Raw genomic sequence first — 27,658 nt, 5'->3', positions numbered from 1 at the left:
CCATCTTCTGTAGCCCAATGTGAGAAAATACAGAATTCTTGCTCTATCCTGTCTCTCTCTCAGCCAGCATTTCCACTTATCGCAATGGATCAACTACGGTATTGCTATCAAGTCTTACTCTCTTTGATGCAGGCGATTACTTAAGACCTCTTCCTTAGCGATTGTACCTTTTACACCTTATGTTTCTTATCAAACTTCTCAGACAAAAAAAGATCTAGATTAATATATGAGAGAGTGCGGTGTAATATCCTCAGTCGCTACGAATAATGTGCTAAGAAAACTCCTAACATATACTAGCAAGACAGACCTTAGGAATACAGTCTGACGCAAAATACTTCGGTAATAAAAGTGTCTAGCTTAACATATATGAGAATTTGGTGTAATATTCTAACTCAGTCGCTAAGAATAATGTGCTGAGATTCCTAACATATCCTAGCTAGACTTGGCTAAGCAAATGCGGGTTCTAATAAAACGAAACCACTGCAATACGCTCACCCTTCATCGACATCGCAATACGGAATGTGACTGAAATGCATATCAGATATCGCTTATCGGGGAGCAAGAAATTAGTATAGCATTTATTTGTTATGTGATTTGATTTCCTTATTTTATATTACTGGCTTTAAAATACACACACACACACACACACACACACACGACTTAAGATATGTAGGGTGCACATGGTGTGGGAAGTTACTCCTGAAGTTGGTAATACACACATGGTCAGCTACATCATCGTACACATACGCACACACCACGCGATATGTCGTGTGCACATGTGTAGGAAATTCATGTTACTCCTGAAGTTACTATTACTCTCGCTCTCTGAAGTTACGAATACTCTCGCTGTCTGAGTTACTGATACATTCGCTCTCTGAAGTTACCAATACTCTCGCTCTCTGAGTTACTAATACATTCGCTCTCTGAAGTTACTATTACTCGCTCTCTGAAGTTACAAGTACTCTCTCCTGAAATTACTCGCTCGCTGTGAAGTTACCAATACTCTCGCTCTCTGAGATTCCAATACTGTCGCTCTTTGAGTTACTAATACTCTCTCTCTGAAGTTACTCCCGTTACCAGTACTCTCCCTGTGAAGTTACCCATCCTCTCGCCTTCTGAAGTTACTAAATACTCTCTCTTAGGTTACTAAAATACCAATACTCTCGCTCCCTGAAATTACCAATACCCCCTCTCTCTCTTTTTGAAGTTACTGTTACCCTGGCCCTCTCAGCTACCGGTATATCAGCCAAATCTGAGTATGCCGACCAACACAGATATGCCGTATACCCTTAATTCCTTCGCCTCTAAGATTTATTCTGAAATGTTAACGAAATCTGAAGCGTCAAATGGATGTTAGATTTTTCTTAATCAAAATAAATTCTGTATTTTTATCGAATTTATTTCTTGGATGATAAGAATTTTTTTATACATAATATTTTGTGTACCTTCATCCATTTATTTCTGAGCGATAAAAAAAAAAATAATTTGTGTGATAGCGTTTGTGTCTTGTGATGTATATTCTCCCTAACACCTTTTCCTATGCGATTTATTTTGCTTATTACAGTGTTATTGTGTTTTGCAAATCCTTCAGACATCGGAGAGTCAGAGGTCGCTTTCTCGGACCCCCTAACACCTTTTCCTAAGCGATTTATTTTGCTTATTACACAGTGTTATTCTGTTTCACAAATCCTTCATACATGAACGGTCAGAGGTCGGTTTCTCATGCCTGTATTCTCCTTAACATCTTGCCCTAAGTGATTTATTTAGCTTATTATACAGTCTTATTCTGTTTTGCAAATCCTAAAAAAATCGGACGGTTAGAGGACAGTTTCTTGGTCCCCTATTTTCCCTAACACCTTTTCCTTAGCGACTTATTTTGCTTATTACAATAATTCTGTTACACAAGTCCATCAAACATCGGACAATCAGAGATCAGTGTCTCCCTAGCACCTTCTCCTAAGTGATTTATTTTGCTTGTTACACCATACTTATTCTGTTACGCAAATCCCTCTAACATCGCCATACGCTGCATACATACCGTACATAAGGATATTAATTATTATCCTAAAATAAATCGCTAAGAAAAATGTGTTAGGGAGCTTCCTTACGCGACAAGAATACGAGTCTCTGTGTTATCAGACCCACAGATAAAATTGATTACGCTGTCTTTCGTTATACCTTTATTGCGCTATTTTATTATTATTATTATTATTATTATTATTATTTTTCATGCTGTTTGGTCGAGATTTTGATATTAGTACGATTATAATAATAATAATAATAATAATAAACAGTTTTCGATAAATACATGAGATGAAAGTTAAGTAATGTTAATAATAATAATAATAATAATAATAATAATAATAATAATAATAGAATACAACTACTACTACTACTATTATTACCACCACCACCACTATTACTACAACTACTACTACTACTAATAATCATCATCATCATCATCCGGACCTCCTTTCGCACTCTAGGGCAGGGTGAGGAGTAGCAGTAATGGCATAGCGAGTCGGGTAAAATCCCTCTTAGAATATTCCTCCTTCACATCGAACTCTGTCGCTCCTTCACCTTCTCATGTTACCGCTTCAGCACGAATATTATTAGTGAGCTTCGGAAGAGACGTAACAAATTTGTAACAGCAAGAAAAAGAAAAAAGCCATATCGAAGAGGTAATAATGATAGTAATAATAATAATAATAATGATAGTAATAAAAATAATAGTAATAATAATAATGATAGTAATAGTAATAATAATAAGGGGTGCAAACTTTACCACTACTGCTACTACAATAATAATAATAATAATAATAATAATAATAATAATTCATGATACTGAGTTTGGTGTTATAACAGGCTTTTACGATGTCTTAACACCTCATACTTTCCGATTTATTCAATAGCCTTGTATGTTATTGATGTGGTGATTTCCCTAACATCGCTTACTTACCGATTTATTAAGAACACCGCTATGTTATTGATAGAAACGTTCTGATATCAAAACGAAATAAGTTGCATTCAAGGGAGTGTTAAGGTGTAGTGTGCAGAATGCTAAGGTGTCGTGTGCGCAATGTTAAGGTGTAATGTGCGGAATGGTAAGATGTGTGCGCAATTTAGGGTGTAGTGTGCGGAATTCTAAAGTGTAATTTGCGCAGTGTCAAGGTGTAGTGTGCGCAGTGTTAGGATGTGGTGTGCGGAATAAATCGGAAAGAAGAATTTGTTGCGGAGTCTCTTTTTCGCCCCTACTCATTCTCATCCCACCAAGAATTAATATTGCAATACTCCTTTTATTCTAACTTGGCCTAAATATGATGCTGGTCACGAAGAAGTGCTATCTAATTTGGCCTAAAATTGCCATCTCTCCATCTTGAATGCTGAGTTGTAACAATAGATTAACACTAGAATATGATGCTAGTCACGAAGAAGTGCTATCTAATTTGGCCTAAAATTGCCATCTCTCCATCTTGAATGCTGAGTTGTAACAATAGAGTAACACTAGAATATGATGCTAGTCACGAAGAAGTGTTATCTAACTTGGCCTAAAATTGCCATCTCTCCATCTTGAATGCTGAGTTGTAACAATAGATTAACACTAGAATATGATGCTAGTCACGAAGAAGTGCTATCTAACTTGGCTAAAATTGCCATCTTTCCATCTTGAATGCTGAGTTGTAACAATAGATTAACACTAGAATATGATGCTAGTCACGAAGAAGTGCTATCTAACTTGGCCAAAAATTGCCATCTCTCCATCTTGAATGCAGAGTTGTAACAGTAGATTAACACTAGAATATGATGCTAGTCACGAAGAAGTGCTATCTAACTTGGCCAAAAATTGCCATCTCTCCATCTTGAATGCTGAGTTGTAGCAACTGATTAACACTAGAATATGATGCTAGTCACGAAGAAGTGCTATCTAACTTGGCCTAAAATTGCCATCTCTCCATCTTGAATGCTGAGTTGTAACAATAGATTAACACTAGAATATGATGCTAGTCACGAAGAAGTGCTATCTAACTTGGCCTAAAATTGCCATCTCTCCATCTTGAATCCTGAGTTGTAACAATAGATTAACACTAGAATATGATGCTAGTCACGAAGAAGTGCTATGGAAAGGATGTAGAGCCGTAGTATTGTCTTATTAACACTAGAATATGATGCTAGTCACGAAGAAGTGCTATGGAAAGGATGTAGAGCCGTAGTATTGTCTTATTAACACTAGAATATGATGCTAGTCACGAAGAAGTGCTATGGAAAGGATGTAGAGCCGTAGTATTGTCTTATTAACACTAGAATATGATGCTAGTCACGAAGAAGTGCTGTGGAAAGGATGTAGAGCCGTAGTATTGTCTTATTAACACTAGAATATGATGCTAGTCACGAAGAAGTGCTGTGGAAAGGATGTAGAGCCGTAGTATTGTCTTTTTCTGCCACTGAGCTACGTGAAATAAGCTGCAAAAGGACGAAAATCTGGGCCAAGTTAAGGTGAAAGGAGTAGAGTATTAGGATTATATTCACCATTACAGAGGCTATATATTGGGGAGATTGAGCGGTTTCAGCCCGGCTTGGACCCCCCTTCACTTCAATCCTTAACATAATCGCTCTTGCGCCTTAACCTCTCACCTAGTCTGTTTTAAAACATGTGCGATTTGCTGATGATTATTTTTAAGGAAAGAACAGTTTATGATCGACTTGGACCCCCTTCACGTTATCCCTTATCATAATCGCTCTTGCGCCCTATCCTCCCGCCGTGACTGTGAATGCGATTTTTTGATCAGGCTGCATCATTTTTTTTTTTTTTTTTTTTCCCGACATTTCACTCCAGTGATTTATTTATTTTTTTATTATTATTAATATTTTTTAATTTTCGTCCTCCTGCCTCGAAAATGATTTATTGTAACTCACTTTTCGAACTCAAAGGACCGGGTGTAGTGTCCTCGTCTGGGTGTAGTGTCCTCGGCTGGGTGTAGCGTCCTCGTCTGGGTGTAGTGTCCTCGTCTGGGTGTATTGGAGGGCCTGGGTGTAGTGTCCTCGTCTGGGTGTATTGGAGGGCCTGAGTATAGTGTCCTCGTCTGGGTGTAGCGTCCACGGCTGGGTGTAGCGTCCACGGCTGGGTGTAGCGTCCTCGTCTGGGTGTAGTGTCCTCTTCTGGGTGTACAGTAGCGTCCTCGTCTGGGTGTAGTGTCCTCGTCTGGGTGTAGCGTCCTCGTCTGGGTGTAGTGTCCTCGTCTGGGTGTAATGTCCTCGTCTGGGTGTAGCAATATTTGTATAGGTGTAGCAATATCATGTGTGTTGTTCTGAGTACTGGTGTTTTTAGTTATCTGTCTGTCTGTCTGTCTGTCTTTCTATATTTTCTGTCTATCCATCTAATGTTCTTGTGCGTTATTTCCGAGTGCTGTTTTTATCTATTGTCTGTCTATCTATCTATCTGTCTGTTTATTTATTTATTTATTAATGGAGGTCGGTGTGAGGTGGAAAATTGCAGCGAGGTCATAGTGGAATCTCCGTTAATAGGATCGAATTCTAAACGGCGTAGGAGCCTCGCAACATCTCCTCTTGTGCGAATTATTTTACTCCATAGCGCACCTCAGCATTCATAGCGCACCTCAGCATTCCGTTTTATTTACTTCTATATCGGGTTTATGTGGTTTTAGTCTGCGGCCGAAAGAGGGAATCGAGGAATGAATCGCTAAGGAAAATATGTTTGCAAATGTTTAATGGCATTGAGAGTGCGACCTTCATCATCATCATCATCATCATTATTATTTTTTTTTTCATCTAAAGAAGGGGTGAGCACTTATAGATAAAGCATTTGTGTGTGTGTGTGTGTGAAGTAGTGTGAGCGTGTATTTCGACAAAGAAGTTTTCCTTCCCACCTAAAGAGGAGGTGTGCGCTTATAGATAATGCATTTGTGTGTGTGTGTGCGTGCGTGCTTGTAAAGTTGTGTGTGCGTGTGTGTAATGCGACAAAGAAAATTTACACATGTATATCAATGAGCAGTCTTAGCGCGTTCAAACACCAGGCGCATTGTCTATAATTCTAGGTAATTCTAACAAATTCTGAGCATATCTAGGCACCAAGGAGAAGGTCTGAGCATTAGGGGGTTTAGATAAATCCTTCGTTAATCCCTTCAAGGCGAGATACGATTCTTGAGCTGAATTAATCCGTCTGAAAATCGCGAGAAACGAAATACGTGTCGCAAAGAATCTGTGACAAATTATCTTCCCCTTTCGTTGAGCCTGTGAGAATAATCAGAATAACAGGTCAACTCTGGAACTGTCTCCCTCTTGTCTGTATTTCCTACTTCCTATGATCTCCAGTCTTTCAAACGCAGTGTGTCCAGGCATCTCGAAATGAGTGGATCTTGTATTTGGCTTTCTTTTGTATTGTTTTGTTTTTTCTTGGAAGGAACGTTTTGCGGGCTCAGCCTTTGGTTCCTTCTTCCTCGCATAAAAAGTGGGAGTATATAGAAGTCTTTGAGATATAATAGTCTAGGAATATATTAGCAGAAATATATTAATCTAAAAATATATCTACCTAGAAATATATAATGATTTTCACTGATAATCGGGAAAACATGCATCTCTGTCGGATCTTTTTCACTGTGTTTGCCCGTCGGAAAATACACGGAGATGATAGAGACATGAGTACCTTCATTTCACAGCATCTCCTAAATCCCCTCCCCCTTGAATGCTGCTGTTTTGTGTCCCTGGGATTTTTTAGGGGGATTTTTTTACGACTATGAGCGAGATGGTGAAAATAAAAGTTGATAAGTCATTGGGTAAATCCGTGGTAAGTGGCTGATGATGAGGACGGGAGAGAGTTGAAAGATGGTCGCGAGTTTCATATCTCTCCTCTCTCCTTCCATCCTCATTTTACTTTCTCCTCCCCTGTCATCTTCGTCATTTCGCTTTCTCCTCCCCTCTCATCTTCAGTTCACTTTCTCCTCCTCTCTCTTCTTCCTCCTCATTTTACTTTCACCCGCCTCTCATCTTCGTCATTTCGCTTTCTCCTCCCCTCTTATCTTCATTTCACTTTCCTTCTCTCTCTTCTTCCTCATTTCGCGTTACCCTTCCCTCTCCTCTTCGTCATCTCACTTGTACTGTTCCCTGTGTTCTTCGTCATTTTACTTATCTCCTTCCCTCTCTCCTTCTTTCCATTTCTCCTCCCTCTCCTTCTCATCTTATTTTTTTCCCTCTCTCTCTCCTTCCCCATTTCAAATGTACTCTTCCCTGTCTTCTTCCTCATTTCACTTTCTCCTCTCATTCTTGCCTTCACGGTGATTTCTGCATTGTTCCCTCCTTTCCTCTCATCTCATCTTTCTCATTTCACTTTCCCCCATTCCCTCACAGTCACTCTTACTTTCACAATTTATCTCATTTTCCTCTCTCACTTTTCTCCATCCCTCACTCACATCTTTTCTCATTTTTCGCACTTTCTCTCACTTTTCCCTTCCTCTCACACTCATCTCTCTCATTTCTTTCCTTCCTCACTCTCTTATTTCTTCCGTCCCTTCACCATCGTAGTTTCTCACTTCTCATTTCCTCTCTTCCCTCACCATCGCATCTCCCTTTCCTTTCTGTATTTCTCGTTTTGTCTTTCCATCTCTCTCATTTTCACACATTTCTCATCTCATTTTCACCTCCCCTTTACAATCGTTTATGTCATTTCCTTATCATCACTTCTTCTCCATTCATTTCCACAAACCATAGTTTCTCTCTCTCTCTCTCTTTCTTTCTTTAGTTCCTTCTCATAATTCATCAACATTTTTGCCATTATAATTCCTTCTCATTATCATTTCCATGTCGCTTTCATTCCCTTCCCTTCGTATCATTCTCTCTCTCTCTCTCTCTCTCTCATTCTGGTCTCTTTCATTACCTCTGTACCTATGAGTTCTAAATCATTTTTCATCTCTGCTCATTTTTCCCTTCCTCATTCTGTCATCTCCTTTTCGCCTGTTTAATTCTTCCTCATCTCCACTCATCTTCACTTCCTCCATTGCTACTGTTTAGCCGGGAAAGAGAAGAGACAGCGTAACTTCAGTCCTATCGTGAATGACTTTTTTTTTTTTTTTTTTTTTTTTTTTTGACGGTGGATAAATCAAAAAGAAAAATACGTCACGGCATTTATAGGATTGACTCCATGGCTCCCCTAAATATCCATGAGTAAAAAAAAAAAAAATCACCCATCGACAGCTACTAAAAAAAAAAAAGGCATTGTATATTTTCGGCCCAAAAATTTAATCACCATATTTTCCATGTGATTTTCATGACTAAAATTTGGAGCCAAAAAAACTAAAAAAAACTGGAAATTCGAAAAACTGGAATAAAACTAAAAAAAAAAAAAAAAACTGGAAAACCGAAAAACTGGAATTAAAAAAAAACTGGAAAATCGAAAACTGGAATAAAACTCGAAAACCTGGAATGAAACTAAAAAAAACGAAAAATGCTCGAAAAACTGGAAACACAAAAAACTGAAAATTCGAGGAACTGGAATGAAAATCGAAAAACTGGGATAAACAGATTTTTAATGTCCGCCATTACCCAAATTCTGTGATATTTTTAGCACTGCTTTTGTTATATAAATTTTACTTGACCCCCAAATGCTACTACTACTACTACTACTACTACTACCACCACCACCACTATTACTACTACTACTGCTAATAATGATGATGATAAAAATAATAATAATAATAATAGAACAAAAATAATAATAATAATAACAAAAAATAATAATCATCATCATCATCATCATCATAGCGGATACTCGAAATCCAGGCAGGTTTTAATTAAGATTTGTTTAGTATAATTTCTTATTTATTCATTTATTTTTGTACCTCTTTATTTATCTTATCTATTTATCTTTTTATTTTATTTATCTATTTACCTGTTTATTTATTTACCTATTTACCTATTTTTTTATTTATCTATTTTACTGTATTTATTTACCTATTTATTTATCTATCAATCTGTTTTATTTATTTATTTATATTTTGCGTGGAGAGTTCGCAATACATTTATTGTAGCAATTTATTCCGCTATTACACCTCAGTATCTTACATAATTAATAAAATGTACGTTGATTTTATTTTCGCGATTTTAATAACAGGGAATTTGTTAAGGTGTAATAAATAAATCGCTAAAGAAGAGGTGCAACGACATCTGTAAATTGTAATAAATACTGATTGAAAGTAATAAATAAATTTATATTAAATAAAAAAATAAGTCGCATAAGAAAAAATGACATCTATAACCCATAGAATATTGGCCTAGATTTTACACGACGCACAATCCTAGAGTTCATCCGGCTACAAAAATACAATTACATCTATAGCATTATATTTTGCAATGGTTGCCACCTGTCGATTTTGTTTTTGTATGGAGAGACTTTTCGAAATAGAGGATTTAGATCTAGCTTTCATTAACCTCTAGCACCTCTTCCTTGGCGATTTATTTCTTGATATGGGTGGTTGCTATCCTTCTGCACAAGATAAATCGCATATTTAAAGGTGTTAGGGAGTGGAGTATTCAAGAAGAGGATAGTGAGTTGTAGTAAAAATAAATCGCTTAGGAAAAGGTGTTAGGGAGTGGAGTATATATTAAATGATAGCTGTAGTAATTGCGATATTGGAAGGATTTAACGGAGAAGAGGACAGTGAGATGTAATAAAATAAATCGCTCAGGAAAAGGTGTTAGGGGGCCGAGTATCGGAGGAGGGGAGAGTGAGTTGTGATAAAATAAATCGCTCAGGAAAAGGTGTTAAGGATGGGAATAGTAGTAATAAAAATATGAATGTTCGCGTGTTGAAAAATAAACCCACACTTATTTTGTTCATGAACTTCTTCCCTAAATAATAATAATAATAATAATAATAATAATAATAAATAATAGAAATAATAATTGTATTAGGTCCTCTTGTTGGGTTGTCTCTGTCGCCAATGTCCTTTCCGCTACTTCTGTTTAATAGTAATAATAATAATAATAATAATAATAATAACAATAGTAGTTCCCTACTTCATGTACCACACTTGTTGTTGTTGTTATTATTGTTGGTGGCGGTGGTGTGGTGGTGTCAGGCTCCTGTGAACCTGAACCCAGTGGACTGCAGGCCTGAGTTTCCCCTCTCCAATCCACCATCCCTTGGGGAGGATAGGGAGGGAGTTGAGGGACGTGTGTATAACCAGGCAGTGGATCCGCCCTGCCCATATCAGCGCCACCACGTGAAGGCGGCCCTCTCCATCGCAGCACTGTACCGGCGTGATGTAAACTGCTGTATCGTAAATATTGACAAGCGAGTTTGCTGTTTATTGGAATTTTTTGGCGGCTGACCACACACGCGGTAATTTTACTCATCTTTAACATTCATAAAATCAGATTGTACGTTTGGCCCGGATCAGGTGTAAAAATGTGTGTGTGTGTGTGTGTGTGTGTGTGTGTGTGTGTGTGTGTGTGTGAGAGAGAGAGAGAGAGAGAGAGAGATTAAGGTAGGGAAATGAGAAACAGAAACTATATTTAGAAAAATGTGCAACGTAAGGAAGGAAAAGAGAAAGGAAGGAGGAGAGTAAAATCTACGGGATGAAACAGAGAGAGAGAGAGAGAGATTAAGGTAGGGAAATGAGAAACAGAAATTATATATAGAAACATGTGCAACGAGAGAGAGGAAAAGAGAAAGGAAGGAAGAGAGTGAAATCTGCGGGATGAGAGAGAGAGAGGTGGGGGTAGCGTTATCAGTTATGCGGCTGGGATGGTTGTTCGTTATCTTCTTTATAGTCGGCTATGGCGTACGTTGCTTCGTGTTTACAACTTTAAGTCCTCCCAGTCCCCATACCCTGAGTCGCTAAGATGAAGACGTTAAGGGAGGAGGTGAAGGAGGTGGGAGAGCTGGTCGAAGGAGGAGGTGAAATAGGTAGTCGAAGGAGGAGGTGAGAGAGCTAGTCAAAGGAGGATGTGAAGGAGGTGGAACAGGTAGTCGAAGGAGGAGGTGAAGGAGGTGGAACAGGTAGTCGAAGGAGGAGGTGAAGGAGGTGAAATAGGTAGTCGAAGGAGGAGGTGAGAGAGCTAGTCGAAGGTGGAGGTGGAACAGGTAGTCGAAGGAGGAGGTGAAGGAGGTGGAACAGGTAGTCGAAGGAGGAGGTGAAGGAGGTGGAACAGGTAGTCGAAGGAGGAGGTGAAGGAGGTGGAATAGGTAGTCGAAGGAGGAGGTGAAGGAGGTGGAATAGTTAGTCGAAGGAGGAGGTGAAGGACAGGTCTGATGGGCTAAAGAAGGGCTTGCCAGACTTAGGGACCTTGAAGGAACACAAAAGGCTCTTGCTAAAACAGTGTCCTAAACTCCTGAAGATGCACAGAAGGTCCAAGTCGGGCCAAAAGCGTTTCCTGACTATATACCGCATATATATCAATTCAGTCCCTCCACGTGGCCATATCTCAAAAAAATAGTAAAAAAGTATATATAATTCTCAGCGTATACATAAATTTTTCAGTACATAAAAACTAAAAAAATATAATACTATGATACACTATAATTCTTGCTCTCTCAATTTTTCCGCCGAAATTCGTGTCCTTCCAGTGATCACAGTTTTCAATATACTTATAAAATTTTCACAGGGAAATTCTCGAAATTTCTCACCAAAACTTTTATAATAAGCTTAAGATATTCGTGTAATTCTTCCACCGTCTATAATTCTCACTGGAACTCATGTATATTTAAAATTATTGAGAATTATAATTTTTCCAATTTGTACAGTAGATATGATTCTTTCTCCCCCAAAAAACTTATGTCATTCTCAGCGATTTTTTTTTTTTTTTAATTTCAGTTTTGGGGAATAAATTTTGTCCCCTGAATACCTTGATTTGAGGCCGGATTCTAAGTGTTAGGAGTGTCCGTAACACCTTTTCCTTGGCGATTTATTTTCCCTGAACCATAGCAATACAATTACATACTTTTTATTTAGTTTTCACTTTTATTTACATCGTTGTTTACTTCCCTGAACCTTAACATTCGCTTACATGCTATTTATTTCGTTTTAGCTTCTATTTACATCGTTATCTACATTACTTCAGTTGTAATATGCAGATTTTTTTTTTTAAATGCAAGAAAGAAGGAACCAAAGGCCAAGAGCCCACAAACCGTTCCTTCCAAGAAAAAAGCAAAAACAATACAAAAGAGAGCCAAATTCAAGATGCGTTCATTTCAGGATGCGTGGACACACTGCATTTGAAAGACTGGAGGTCGTAGGAAGTAGGAAATACAGACAGAGGGAGACAGTTCCAGAGTTGACCTGTTGCATAAATGAAGGACTGAATCGGTAAGGAAATGAAGTTACGGATTTCCAGAGCCGCATAGACCACGACACCTACTTTTGAACATCTGGGTATAATTCTTGCACTGGGAATGGAATATCGAGATGTAATACGCAAAATAAATCGCTTAAGAAGAGGTGTTACTAATCTCCTAGCATTTGGGGATTAATTCTTGCTCCTTTAATACCTCGGTAAATCCCACTTAGCGATTTAGGTCTGTGGATCGTTGTCTGGATTTGCACCATCGTCTGGGGGATTAATATTTTTGGCGATTTTGGCGCGATGTGTCAATAATCGGCGTCGCTAATTCCCGCTGAGAGAGAGAGAGAGAGAGAGAGAGAGAGAGAGAGGGAGGGAGGGAGGGGACACTGTTATATTGTTTTTATCACGCCGTAAAGCCGGCATCTCCCCATCTTGAGTTGTAGCGATGTTTTAACTCTCAAATTGGATGCTAGTCACGAAGAAGTGCTGTGAAGAAGTGTAGCGCTGTATCAGACACGCCGATATGATGCTAGTCACGAAGAAGTGCTATGAGGAACTGTAGCGAGTAGAGACGCCGATATGATGCTAGTCACGAAGAAGTGCTGTGAAGAAGTGTAGCGATTAGACACGCCGATAGGATGCTAGTCACGAAGAAGTGCTATGAAAAGTGTAGCGATGTATTAGACACGCCGATAGGATGCTAGTCACGAAGAAGTGCTATGAAAAGTGTAGCGATGTATTAGACACGCCGATAGGATGCTAGTCACGAAGAAGTGCTGTCAAGAGTTGTAACGATAAGCATTCAGATAGGATGCTAATCACGAAAAAGTGCTATGAAGAGTTCTAGCGATAAACTAAAATTTGTTGCTAGTCACGAAGAAGTGCTATGAAGAGCTGTAGCGATAGATTAATCACTCAGATATAATGCTAGTCACGAAGAAGTGCTGTGAAGAATTGTAGCGATACGTTTTTCTTGTGTACTAAAGTTATCCGAAGCACTTTTCCCTTGGCGAGTTATTCTGTATACGTCACTTGAAAATTATTCCGATAGATAGATAGATATAGACAGATAGTGATAGATAAATAATGATAGATAGTTCGCAGGCAAATGTTTCAGTTGTACCAAAGCACTTTTCCATAAGCGATTCATCATCTGTCACTTGAAAATTATGTTATTCCCATAGGCCTGTAAGATCTCTCAACCCCTTCAGTACGATGACGTCTTAATAATTAATCCATATTTTCTTTGACATGGGACGCTTAATACCCTAACACCTTTCCGTAAACGATTTATTCTTTATACGTCACGATTTTTTTTTTATGCCGATAGGCCTAGATTTCCCTCAACCCCTTCAGTACGATGTTTTTATATATATCCTTGTAGTATTTTTTTTTTTTCGGAAAAATTTTATAAACCCCCAATCAAAAAATCACTCAGTTGAATTAAAATTGATAAATAAATAGATATATAATAGATAGATCGTCGTGCTGGAGGTTTTTTATATCAATATAATTTTTATCATCGGCGTGCAGATAAATGGAAAAATATTATAGGTGAGAAAATAAATCGCTAACGTGGAGGTGTTAAGGAGAGTCGTACGTTACCATGGTGTGTGTGTGTGTGTGTGTGTGTGTGTGTGTGTGTGTGTGTGTGTGTGTGTGTTAGAGAGAGAGAGAATAATTTTTACACGCAGCTACAGTCATTGTTTTTGTTCAGAATTTGTCGTAGTGCCGTCCATGTGGCGATTTATTTTATTTATTATATTTACTGCCAAAAGGAAAAATTTATATATCGGTATCTTAGCAGAGAGAGAGAGAGAGAGAGAGAGAAAGAGAGAGAGAGAGAGAGAAATCGTATGGCTGTGTCCTTGATTTTTGTGGCGCCATTTTTTTAAATTTCGAAGTCTCATAAGTAAAATACTAATCGGAAACTGGGATAAATAGATAGATAGATAGATGGATGGATAGATAAATAGATAGGTAGATAGATGGATGGAAGGATAGATAAATAGATAGATAGATAGATGGATGGATGGATAGATAAATAGATAGGTAGATTCTTCTGACCTGAGATAAAATTATTAATAGGTAGCGAGAGGAATATATGTCGAAAAATAGCGAAAGATCGAAAAATACCAGGAAATAAATTAAATCGAAAAATAAAAATCCAAATATTCCACAAAATTATAAGTAAAAAAATAAGAAAAATGTAACTCGAGAAAAACCAAAATAAAATCGAAAAATAACAAGAATTATATAAATCGAAAAACAGCCAGAAAAGTAAAAAAAAAAAAAAAAAATTGCAAGAACAAAAAATCGAAAAAAAAAAATATTAATCGAAAAATAACAAGAAAAAATAAATCTAAAAAATAACAAGAAAAAATATATATATCAAAAAATATAAAAACTAGCAAGAAAAAAAAACTCGAAAAATATCAAAGATTTATAAATTGAAAAATAAGAAAAAGTATAAATCGAAAAATAACAAGAAAAATAAAAAACGAGAAATAGCAAGAAAAATATAAATCGAAAAACAGACCAAAAAAAAAATCGAAAAATTGCAAGGAAAGGGTAAATAAAAAAATGACCAGAAAACTATGAATCGAAAAGTACCAAGAAAAATATAAATAAAAAAACTATGTATACGAAATGCATGATATTTTTTTGAGAAGAGATTTCGATATTTACTTCTGGCTTACATATTCGACCGGGTTATCTCAATCTATCTATCTGTTCCTGTCTATCTATCTATGTCTATCTGTCTATCTATACAATGTCTTTCTTTGCGTTTCGGTCGTATTCTCAATTTCTCTATTCTCGTCGGGTAAGGAAGCTCCCTAACACCTTTTCCTGAGCGATTTGTTTCTGTCTGTGGCTGGTTAAAATCCTCATGTACGGGATTTATGCGGAATATGGCGATGTTTGAAGGATTTATGTCACACGGATTGGGACAGTGAGGTGTAGTAAAAAAAAATAATAAATCGCGTAGGAAAAGGTGTTAAGGAGTTTTCTGTGTGATAATAGAGAGCGTGGCCTTCCTCAGCGGCACCATGTGGGGTTGTTTTGTTCTTTTCGCTGGTGTGTGTGTGTGTGTGTGTGTGTGTGTGTGTGTGTGTGTGTGTGTGTGTGTGTGTGTGTGTGTATGCGCAGTCAGCGGTATCATGTGTGTAGTATGTAAGGGATAGTCTGTGTGTGTGTGTGTGTGTATGCGAAGTCAGCGGTATCATTGTGTAGTATGTAGGCTGTGTGTGTGTGTGTGTGTGTGTGTGTGTGTGTGTGTGTGTGTGTGTGTGTGTGTGTGTATGCGAAGTCAGCGGTATCATGTGTGTAGTATGTAGGCTGTGTGTGTGTGTGTGTGTGTGTGTAACTTTTTTATCCCATATCGTCACCGTACAACCCATATATTTCCACTTATTTTTTAAACCAGAGAGAGAGAGAGAGCACCGTCTCAGCCCCCCCCCCCTTTCCTTCTCTGTGCCTTAGGGTGTCGGTATAAAATGCATCCGGGAAACACTACAATTAGGGTGGGTCTCGGCGGACGCAGATCCGTAAATATAGTATTGTCGCGGGTGTGTGTGTGTGTGTGTGTGTGTGTGTGTGTGTGTGTGTGTGTGTGTGGTAGATAAACACACACACACACAAACACACACACACACGCACACACACACTCACAACACACACACACACACACTATCTCTCTCTCTCTCTCTTTCTCTCGTAAAATTTCTGGGAGCCTAAAAACACGCCTCTTGAGGGTGTTGGAGCGGCGGCGGATCTCCTTCACGCTAACAGGTCGCACTTCTTCGTGACTAGCATCCCTTTAGTACGATGGGGCCATTAAGGCGTATTCTAGGTCGCACAGGAGGCCCGTAACACCGTATTTTTAGCGATTTGTTTACCACTTCTTAATATCCCCTCGACCTGCGCCACCAAACCTCGCTCACGCTAGAAGGTCGCTCTTCCTCGTGACTAGCATTGACCCCATTAGTAGGTGGCGTTGGAGGTTCTTAGCGCCATTTCCGTAGCGATTCATTCATCATACACACCTTAATATTCTCATGCATTTTTTTTTTTTCCTGCTTGAAGTGGGTGAAGTAGTTTTAGACACACACACACACACACACACACACACACACACACACACACACACACACACACACACACACACACACACACGGGGAATGTTTATAAATGCGTCGCCTAGCGGTGGGTCATTCTCCCTTATTTATAGCGCGTGATAAATGGATCGCGATGTGTGGCGTGGAACATCCGTAGACTCGCGAGGGTAGCCGCAACACCTCTTCCTTAGCGATTTATTTTTTGTATTTTAAGTGCGAATGGAGATATCTTGACACATTTTCCTTAGCGATTTATTTTCATTATTTATTCATTCGATTTATTCCTGGGATTTTGAGTCGCAGTGGAAATATCTTAAAACCTCTCCCTTAGCGATTTATTGTTTGTATTTTGTCACCGGTAATCCGTAAATCCTGATCCTTAGCGATTTATCTGTTTGTATTTTAAGTAGCAGTGGAAATCCGTAACTCCTTTTCCTGAGCGATTTATTTTTTTGTAATTTAGGTAGCAGTGGAAGTCCGAATCACCTATCCCTTAGCGATTTATTTTTCGTTTTTTATTTTTCGTATATTATGTTTAGTATTTTATTTCTCGTATTTTAAGAGAGCGGATATACCGTAAATGTACCGTAACAACTTTAATTTAGCGATTTATGTTGGACATTGCACTTCAATTTCCTCTTATATTAATACGAATAAGTCCGAAAATAAGGCGATATAAATTAAAACAACAGGAAAATAAGGAATACGATGGAGAATAATTCGCTGGGGAAAAGATGTTAAGGAGATTTTTATGCCACCTAAAATTTCGCACCGTCTCTCTCTCTCTCTCTCTCTCTCTCTCTCTCTCTCTCTCTCTCTCTCTCGATATTAAAAAGATATGTGGAATGTTAAGGGTGATGTACAGAATAATTCGGCACGTAAGAGGTGTTAGGAATCTGTGTGTGTGTGTTGTAGTAACCAGGGGAGTAAGTGTGAGTTCTTGTGCGTGTGAGTGTGTGTTTGTGTGAGCGTGAGTGTGTGCGTATTTTAACCGCGAAGGGCGTAAGTGTGCGTGCGTGTGTTTGTGTGTAAGAGTTTTGTGTGTGCAGGGGGATAAGTGTGAGGATTTGCGCTGGTGTGTGTGTGTGTGTGTGTGTGTGTGTGTGTGTGTGTGTGTGTGTGTGTGGTAGAGAGTTAGGCGGATGGAAGAAGTGCATTATTATTATTATTATTATTATTATTATTATTATTATTATTGGCGTAAGAAGCTTCCTAACGCGTTTTCCTTAGCTATTTAGTCGCATCCAAAATGTGAAAAAAATTATATTGAAAGAAAAACATAAACTTAAAAAAAGATGCGAAAAGGTACCCTGGAAAAATATATTGAAGAAAATTATATTAAGAAAATGATCTTGAAAAAGTTATATAAAAAAGATAAATGGTCTTAAAGAAATTATATTTGAAAAAGAAAAATGATCTTGAAACACATTACATTGAAGAAATACAAAAATCGAAAAAAAATATATTGATATAATCGGGAAAAATTATAGGACGAAATATCTCAGGCAAAATTATATATTAAAAGTAATCTTCAGAATTCCTTTTCTTGGTAGTCATAGCCTTTTTATGGATTTTCTGAGGAGATTTGGGTACTTAATAAAACATATCTTTATTATCACCGTCTTCTTTGCATTTTATTATTTTTATTTACAATTTACTGATACATCATTGTCGTTGGCTTTTCAATCTGTCTATCTATCTATTGCCAGACGCCTTAATCCCGTAAAGGGTGGCCACAAACAAATCGCCTCCATGTCGCCCAGTCCCCCGCCATTTCACTGCCCTGCTTCCAACACACACACACACCCCTCTCTCATATACCTCTTCGCTCCATCCCTCCATCTCATCCTTGGCCTCCCCCTCCCTCTCCCCCCTTCAGTATATGCCAAGTTTTAACCCAGCGATTTTGTAACAAGTGCCTGCTTTCAAAAGTTTTCGGGACCAACATCACAGAATATTTACTAATACAATTATCTTTATTTCCGTATCTTTCCCCGTGTCATTTGTTTCCGTGTCGTTAGCCCACGGTGTCCAATTCTGACCAAAAAAATAGAAAAAATGAATCGCCTATTTCTGCGTGCCACTGTTTCCGACAATTTTGCGCTTTCGTGTCGTGCGCGATTGCCAAAACTTTTGTATTTTTCCGACACTTCCTGGACTTACCCCGTCCTAATGCAAAAAGACTTAGGTCTACGTCTGTTACCGTTCTCGTGAAAGAAGCGAACACACACACACACACACACACACACACACACACACACACACACACACACACGCACAGAGCTTGACTTTATTATTTAGGTGTCTGTCCTCAAAGAAGAGAAATTGCCTGAAGAGATAAGAAATACGAAATATTACGGCATCGTATTGATAACAGGGTCCTCACAGTAATCAGTATCGCCTATTATACGATTTTACACTCGATGTAGTGCTGCCTACTTCTTCCTTAGCCTTTATCATTCTTTTTCTGTGCCTGTCCTCCTCTCTATCTGTTTCTCTCATCTTTCCTTCCTGTCACTTCTTATTGCTTTTCTTTCCTTTACAGGTGGCTTTACATTGAGTGACAGGCCAAATGGTTTCCTGTAAGTCAAGAAACCATTTACAACGCTGGGTGGTAACCATATAACCATATCATAAGTGCTCCCTGCGTGTCAACAAGTGGGCTGGTGGAGGGTTAGTGCCCCTTCCCGTAAAACAAATAACTCAGAGTCAAATGGCCACCGCTTACGGGATTATGGCGTCTGGCAATAGATAGACTTATTTCACTGTTGCACTGTACTCTTTAATGGCGGAAATACGGAATGCCTTATTTTTATCCTTATTTTACGTCCTCTTTCACCGTAGCGCTGTAACTTTGAGGGATGGATTGCGTTCTCTTCACTCTCGCTCAATTCATTTTTCATTTGACTTTTGCATCGTAATTTCCACCATATTTTTCATGGCAAGAGTTCAAAATAATGGTTTGTATCGGTTATGCATTATTATTATTATTATTATTATTATTATTATTATTATTATTATTATTGTTATTATTGAGGGATGGGGTGGAGAGGTATATGAGAGAGGGGGGTGTGAGTTGGGAGCAGGGCAGTGAAATGGCGGGGGACAGGGCGACTTGGAGGCGATTTGTTTGTGGCCACCCCAAACGGGATTGAGACGTCTGGCAATAGATAGATAGATGGATTATTATTATTATTATTACTACTACTACTACCGATATATGACTACTACTACTACTACCACCACTGTTACTACTTCTGCTTCTACTACTACTATTGCTATTATTTTTATATTCTGCTACTACCACCATCACTACTACTACTACTACTATTACTACTACTACTACTATTATTATTATTATTATTATTATTCACGGTGGAATTACTGAATACTTGTTTTGCGTCGCTCATGCACTGTCTTTCACCGTAGCACTGTGTTTTTCATGATAGGAGACACTGGATCCTTGTCTTTCACGGTCATTCACTCACCTCTTCACCATAGCGACAAGATTTTCACGGCGGAACACTACATAGATTTCTTTCTCTGTCATTCATTAGGTATTTCACCGCACCTTCATGTTCTTCACGACGCGAATACTGAATAATCATCTCCATTGGTTATTCACTTCGTATTTCACTGCTAAATCGGAATTGACGGGAGCTGTATCGGTCTTTCACTGTCCTTCACCGAAAAGTTATGTTATTCACGGCAGATGTAGTATTGTGTGTATCGGTCATTCATTTTACATTTCACGGCATCCAGGTGTGTGTGTGTGTGTGTGTGTGTGTGTGTGTGTGTGGTCATTCATTGTGTTTATTGGCTATTCATTCTGTTTATCGGTTATTCATTATCGGGTATTTTATTTATCGGCCATATATCTTCATCATTTATTTCACTACTATCACTACCAATACTACTACTACTCTGGTGGTAGTAGTGGTAGTAGTAGTAGTAGTAGTAATGTACCCGATAAACTACATACTTCAACTGTCCGCCTTCTGCAGTCCACCATCCTCCTCTCAAGCGATAGGGAAGTATCTGCCAGGAATATTAATAGGTGAAGTGTATCCCATCATCATCATCATCATCATCATCATCATCATCATCTCATGCTGCGGAAGTTAGTGTTAAAAATTGGCAGCTTCTTCGTGCTTAAGCTCTCTCAGGATTACTATCGTCTTAAGCTCTCTCAGGATTACTATCGTCTTAAGCTCTCTCAGGATTACTATCGTCTTAAGCTCTCTCAGGATTACTATCGTCTTCGGTTCTTAACACACCTTCCTTTGGCGATTTGACTTTGCCTAACACACTTCAATACCCTCCTGTCCATTGCTAAAACAAGAGGAAGACAAAATATAAATAATGACCAGATTATATTTCTCTTTCCGCCATTGCCTTATTGACCTCATTTTCCTTCTTTCCTTTCACCTTTACTACTGTCATTCTTTCCCTTTCCTTCCCTGCTCCCTTCTACTCTTTCCTCCCTTTTCCTACTCCCTTCCCTTTCCCCCCCAGCTTCCTACTACTCTTTCCCTCCCCTTTCCTCCTCCCTTCCCTTTCCTTCCTAGCACCCTACTATCCTTCCCTCCCTTCTCTTTCCTTCCCAGCACCCTACTATCCTTCCCTCCCTTCCCTTTCCTTCCCAGCACCCTACTATCCTTCCCTCCCTTCCCTTTCCTTCCCAGCACCCTACTATCCTTCCCTCCCTTCTCTTTCCTTCCCAGCACCCTACTATCCTTCCCTCCCTTCCCTTTCCTTCCCAGCACCCTACTATCCTTCCCTCCCTTCCCTTTCCTTCCCAGCACCCTACTATCCTTCCCTCCCTTCTCTTTCCTTCCCAGCACCCTACTATCCTTCCCTCCCTTCCCTTTCCTTCCCAGCACCCTACTATCCTTCCCTCCCTTCCCTTTCCTTCCCAGCACCCTACTATCCTTCCCTCCCTTCCCTTTCCTTCCCAGCACCCTACTATCCTTCCCTCCACTTGTTTCCTCCTTTCCCATCCCTTATTCAGCCTCTCTCTTCCCCATTTTCTTCCTGATCTTCCTATCTTCCTTTCCTTTCCTTCCAGCTTCCCTATCACTCTTCCCTCCCCTATCACTCTTCCTTCCCCTTTCTTTCTCCCTTTCCTTCCCATTCCTACACATTCTCCCTTTACTCCCTTTCCATTCTCTCTTTCCCCCTCTTTCCCCTTCCTTCTTAGCTCCTTCTTCCTCCTCATTTTCTTTCCCACCTCCATTTCCTTCTCCCTTTCCTACCCATGCCCCTTTCCCTTCCCTTTCCTTCTCCTTCCCCTTCCTCCCCAGCTTCCTTTCCTCCCCTTCCCTTTCTTCCCCTTCCCTTTCCTCCCCTTCCCATTCCTCCCTTTCCCTTCTCCCTTTCCTTCTCCTCCTTCCATCCCAGCTCCCTTTTTCTTCCCTTTCCCTCTCCCTTTCCATCCCTTACCCTCCCTTCCCGAGGCCTGGCAAGAGGGAGCATAAGTCACCAGTGGTCAGAGTGGCCGAATATGGACTGAAGGTAATTTGGGGAAGAGTCCTGAAGCACGCAGGTTCGATCCTTGGGGTTCCTTGGCGGTGAGAGAGAGAGAGAGAGAGAGAGAGAGAGAGAGAGAGAGAGAGAGAGAGATGAGGTAAGGGAAAGAAGACCTTATAAGTGAAGAGTGAGAGTTGAGAGGATAAATGCGAGAGAGAGAGAGAGAGAGAGGGAGGGAGGAGGAGGTAAGGGAAAGAAGACCGTGAGTTGAGAGGATAAATGCTAGAGAGAGAGAGAGAGTACTAGGGGATGGTATGGGGTGGATCTTTAAAGGTGTGTACTAAGCAAGGTATTTTTAGGTCTGTCTCACCATCTGTCTCACACTCCTTAGCATTTCTTTATTTTTAACATTATTTCGTCATTAACATTATTTATTTCGTCAGTATTTAACATTATTATCCTTAAACCTCTTCACTACAAGGAGGTCCTGTTTATTCTCTCTCTCTCGCTCGAAAAAAAAAAAAAAAACATTTAGTGAGGAAAATTTTCGGTTTTGAGACATTTGGTTTTCGAGATATTTTTTCGACCGGGGGGGGGGGAAGAGACTGTCCTCGCTAATCCCTTCAGCACGACAATTTATTCCGAAAAAAAATAAAATCACATGGGAAAGGAAGAATAAGAAAAGAAGGGATTTATAGCGGATTTAGTCAGTTAGTAAGAGGGATTTATTTAAGAGGAAATAAATCATGTATAGGCTGCGAAAATTGACAACTCCGGTAGTGGGAGAGAGGAAAGGGATTACGTGATGCTGGATAGATACTGATTTCGCTGACGGAGCCGTCCCTGGGAGCACAGAAACCCGGCGGAGTGAAGGTATTGTTGATATATATAGTGTATGGATTAAAGATAGCCTCGTACTGAATGGGTGAAGTGGAGAGAGAGAGAGAGAGAGAGAGAGAGAGGCCCCACTTTTATGACCCTTCGTAAAGTGTAAGGAAACAGCACAAAAACAATGTTAATGAGTTTAAAACACGAGTACTTAAGAGGAGGCAGGGACCAACAATTCTTTCCATGTCTGTTTTTGTCGCTCCCCCTGCCTGCCTGTTTGTCTGTCTGGCTGGCTGTCTAGAGGGCTTTCTTTCCCTCCCTCATCCTTCCACCCCCACCATACCCGCCCCCATCCCCTCACCCCATCCTTTGATCCTCTCTCTCACTTTCTATCCTTCCTCCACCTTATACCATCGTCTTTTTCTTCTTCCCTTGGCTTTTTGTCACTCCCCCTGCCTGTCTGTCCGGCTGTCTAGAGAGCTATCTTTCCCTCCCTCCCCTTCCACCCCCTCCATACCCACCCCCATCCCCTCACCCCATTCTTTCATCCTTTCTCTCTTTCGCTCCCTTCTCCATCTTATACCATCTTCTTTTTCTTCTTCCCTTCACTGTTTTTATCGCCCCCCCTGCCTGTCTGTCTGGCTGACTGTCTAGAGAGCTTTCTTTCCTCCTTCTCCCTTTCCCTCCATACCCTCCCCTCTCCCCATCCTTTCTTCTTCCTCTCTCTCTCTCTCATCTTTTATTTATTCATAGTTTTTATTCCTTCCACTGTCTGTCTGTCTGGCTGGCTGGCCGTGTAGACAGCTTTCCTTCTCTCCTTCCCCCTCCGTCCCCTCCACACACCTCTCCTGCTTCTCTTTCATTTCCTCTCTCCCCCTCATTCCCTCTCTTCCTCCTGTCTTCATTCCTTTCTTTGCTGTTTTTGTTGCTTTCTTTGTCTGTCTGTCTTTCTGTAGAGCTTTCCTCTCCCTCCTCTCACTTCTGTCTCTCTGTCTCTCTCCCCCCCCCCTCTCTCTCTACGTATGTGAGGGCGTCTGCGGTTCGGCTTTAAATACATCTTTTACGTGGATATTTCTTAAGGAAGGAAGCTCCCTAACGCCTTTTCCTTAGCGATTTATTTTTTTAATACGGTTGGTTGATATCCTTTTGTACGTAATTTATGCAGAGTATGGCGATATTGGAAGGATTATGTAACAAGAAGAGGACAGTAAAAGGTGTAATAAAGAAAATAAATCGCTTAGGAAAAGGTGTTAGGGAGCTTTATGCAGAGTATGGCGATATTGGAAGGATTTATGTAACACAGAAGAGGACAATAAGGTGTAATAAGCAAAATAAATCGCTTAGGAAAAGGTGTTAGGGAGCTTTATGAAGAGTATGGCGATATTGGAAGGATTTATGTAACAGAAGAGGACAGTAAGGTGTAATAAGCAAAATAAATCGCTTAGGAAAAGGTGTTAGGGAGCTTTATGCAGAGTATGGCGATATTGGAAGGATTATGTAACACAGAAGAGGACAGTAAAAGGTGTATTAAAGAAAATAAATCGCTTAGGAAAAGGTGTTAGGGAGCTTTATGCAGAGTATGGCGATATTGGAAGGATTTATGTAACACAGAAGATGACAATAAGGTGTAATAAGCAAAATAAATCGCTTAGGAAAAGGTGTTAGGGAGCTTTATGAAGAGTATGGCGATATTGGAAGGATTTATGTAACAGAAGAGGACAGTAAGGTGTAATAAGCAAAATAAATCGCTTAGGAAAAGGTGTTAGGGAGCTTTATGCAGAGTATGGCGATATTGGAAGGATTTATGTAACACAGAAGAGGACAGTAAGGTGTAATAAAGAAAATAAATCGCTTAGGAAAAGGTGTTAGGGAGCTTTATGCAGAGTATGGCGATATTGGAAGGATTTATGTAACACAGAAGAGGACAGTAAGGTGTAATAAAGAAAATAAAGCGCTACGGAAGAGGTGTTAGGGAGCTTCCTGTCTTAATCTTCATCTTCCCACTCAATAAATTTTTTTCTTGATATTCTTAGATGCTATTCCCCTTTGCAGAGAGAGAGAGAGAGAGAGAGAGAGAGAGAGAGGCAGCGTACACACTTAAAAATATGACCCAAAATAAAGATACGAGAGAGAGAGAGAGAGAGAGAGAGAGAGAGAGAGAGAGAGAGAGAGAGAGAGACGCAACGTACACACTTAAAAATATGACCCAAAATAAAGATACGAGAGAGAGAGGGGGGGGGGGAGCAGCGTACACACTTATAAATGACCCAAAATAAAGATACGAAAGAGAGAGAGAGAGAGAGAGAGAGAGAGAGAGAGAGAGAGAGAGAGAGAACGTACACACTTAAAAATATGACCCAAAATAAAGATACGAGAGAGAGAGAGGGAGACAGGCAGACAGAGAGAAAGAGAGAGAGGGAGGGAGGGAGACAGAGAGAGAGGCAGGCAGCGTAGACACTTTAAAATATGACCTAAAATAAAGATACAAGGGTGAGTGAAAGACAAACCCAAGCCAGCGTGTGAGAAATATGGCTGGCTTATCAGAGGCAGACAAATACACAGTACCTAATAATCGGGGTGACGATGAGGAAGACAAACAAACGCACAGGCCAAGCAAACAAGAAAAGATCAGCCACAAACAACAAATACTCCTCCTGATACCCCTCCCCCCGATACCCCTCCCTGCGATACCCCTCCCCCCGATACCCCTCCCTGCGATACCCCTCCCCCCGATACCCCTCCCTGCGATACCCCTCCCCCCGATACCCCTCCCTGCGATATCCCTCCCTCCGATACCCTTCCCTGCGATACCCCTCCCTTCGATACCCCTCCCTTCGATACCCCTCCCTTTGATACCCCTCCCTCCGATACACCTCCCCTCCCCCTCCCTCCCCTCCCCCTCCCTCCGATACCCCTCCTTCTCCTCCTCCTCCCTTCAATACCCCTCCTCTTCCTCCCTTCAATACCCCTCCTCCTCCTCCCTCAAATACCCCCTCCTCCTCCTCCTCCTCCCTTCAATACCCCTCCTCTTCCTCCCTCCTCCAAGACCTCTGAGTTGTAATATTACTACCAGAATATGGTGCTAGTCACGAAGAAGTGCTATGTTATGGATAAAAAGCCGTAGCACTTTCTTTTCGTTACAGAAGTAAGGGAAAAAATCTGCAAGAGGACAGACAGACAGACAGATGAAACAGACACATACGTAGATAGAGATTGACAGCGACAAATAGATAGACAAGTAGATAGACCGATAGACAGGCAGATAGATAGATAGATCCTCGCACTGAAGAGGCTGATGTGAGGAACCTTGTCGAGATTTATCTATTGCTAGTGACGTCATGAATCTCGCCAGTGACGTCATTCATTGTTTACCTCCATTGCATCTATTATCACTGTAAACAAGGCCTGAGAGTGTTGATACCCCCCTTGTAAGTATGTCAGCTGAGAGAGAGAGAGAGAGAGAGAGACGAGGTGAGGGAAAGAAGATAGCTAAGTAAAAAGTAAGAGCTGAGAGAGAGAGAGAGAGAGCAATGAGTAACTGCTTGTGGATTGTATCTTTAAGAGAGTACAATATAATGACGTAGATAAATAGAGAGAGAGAGAGGGAGAGAGACGAGGTAAGGGAAAGAAGATGATAGCTAAGTAAATAGTAGGAGCTGAGAGAGAGAGAGAGAGAGAGAGAAAGAAAGAAAGAGAGACGAGATGAGGGAAAGAAGATGCTAGCTAAGTAAAAAGAGCTGAGAGAGGGAGAGAGAGAGAGCCACACTGACACAAGCCATCTCTTCATTTTTCCTTTCACACTAAGTCAACATGGCGTTAAATTCATCATAATATCTTCCGTCTTGAGAGGAAGTGGACACAGGTGCAGCGAGTATAATCCACGACATAGAAGTTATCCTGTGTGAGGGAGGGGGAGACTGAGGATGAGATGGAGGGAGGGAGTGGAGAGGTATATGAGAGGGAGGAGGGTAACGAAATGGCAGGGGACGGGGCGACATGGAGGCGATTTATTTGTGGCCATCCCTTGCTGGATTAAGGTGTCTGGCTATTGGTGGATAGGTAGATAGATAGACAGATAGATGGTGAACGTGGAGAGACGGAGACAGAGGAAGACTGCTGAAAGAAGAGAAGAAAGATACTGAAAGAGGTGCTGAAATGAGAGAGAGAGAGAGAGAGAGAGAGAGAGAGAGAGAGAGAGAGAGAGAGAGAGAGAGAACCACCCCATCGAAAGAGACGATCACCACCTCAAGCATTATTTTAAGATTCCCACCTACTGTACCTACCTACGTACCTACCTGCTTACCCACCAACCAACGCACCTACCTACCTACCTACCTGCCATCGTGTCACTTTTTGCCGCGTCTTGTGGGTGTCCGTCGAAATGTCACTTTTTTCCCCTTGGCACTGAGTTTTGTATTTCATTAATCAGGGGAGAGAGAGAGAGAGAGAGAGAGAGAGAGAGAGAGAGAGAGAGAGAGAGAGAGAGACGAGGAGGGGGACGAGACGGAAAGATGATGATAACTAAGTGAAGCGTGAGAGAGAGAGAGAGAGAGAGAGATCGACTTGGGAGGAAAGAATTAACCGGAAAGCTATACAGAGGAAGGAAGAAGGGGAGAGAGAGATGGAGAGAAGACGTGGAGGAAGGAGGGAAAAGGAGAGGAAGGTGAGACTAAGAAGAAGGAGAAGGAGGAAGTGAGAGGGAGAGTGTAGGAAGGAGGAAGAATGCAGGAAGGAGAGATGGAAGGATAAAATGGAGAGACGTAGAAGAATGAAGGGAGTGGGAGGGAAGATGTTGGAAGGAAAGAAGGAACCCAAGTATATTGCAAGGAGAGGAAAGATGGTAAGGAGGGGAGGGAAGAAGTAGGAAGGAGGGAAGGAAGATGCAGGAAGGAGAGATGAAAGAAGGAGGGAGGCAGGGAGGTCAGACGTGAAGGAAGCAAGGTGTAGGA

The 27,658-nt window shown here is 40.4% G+C and overlaps 1 protein-coding gene across 1 annotated transcript in view; it reads left to right on the top strand.

Annotated features, from left to right (window-relative positions):
- The window catches only part of hth (Meis homeobox homothorax), an 843,055-nt gene that overhangs the window by 1,335 nt on the left and 814,062 nt on the right, over positions 1-27,658 (top strand). The window lies entirely within an intron of this gene.

Source organism: Coenobita brevimanus, chromosome 113 (genome assembly GCF_032717465.1).
Source record: "Coenobita brevimanus isolate Jiangsu-jjx chromosome 113, ASM3271746v2, whole genome shotgun sequence".
NCBI lineage: Eukaryota > Metazoa > Arthropoda > Malacostraca > Decapoda > Coenobitidae > Coenobita > Coenobita brevimanus.
Note: the sequence above shows the minus strand (reverse complement) of the source record. Positions and strands in the feature narration are given on the sequence as shown.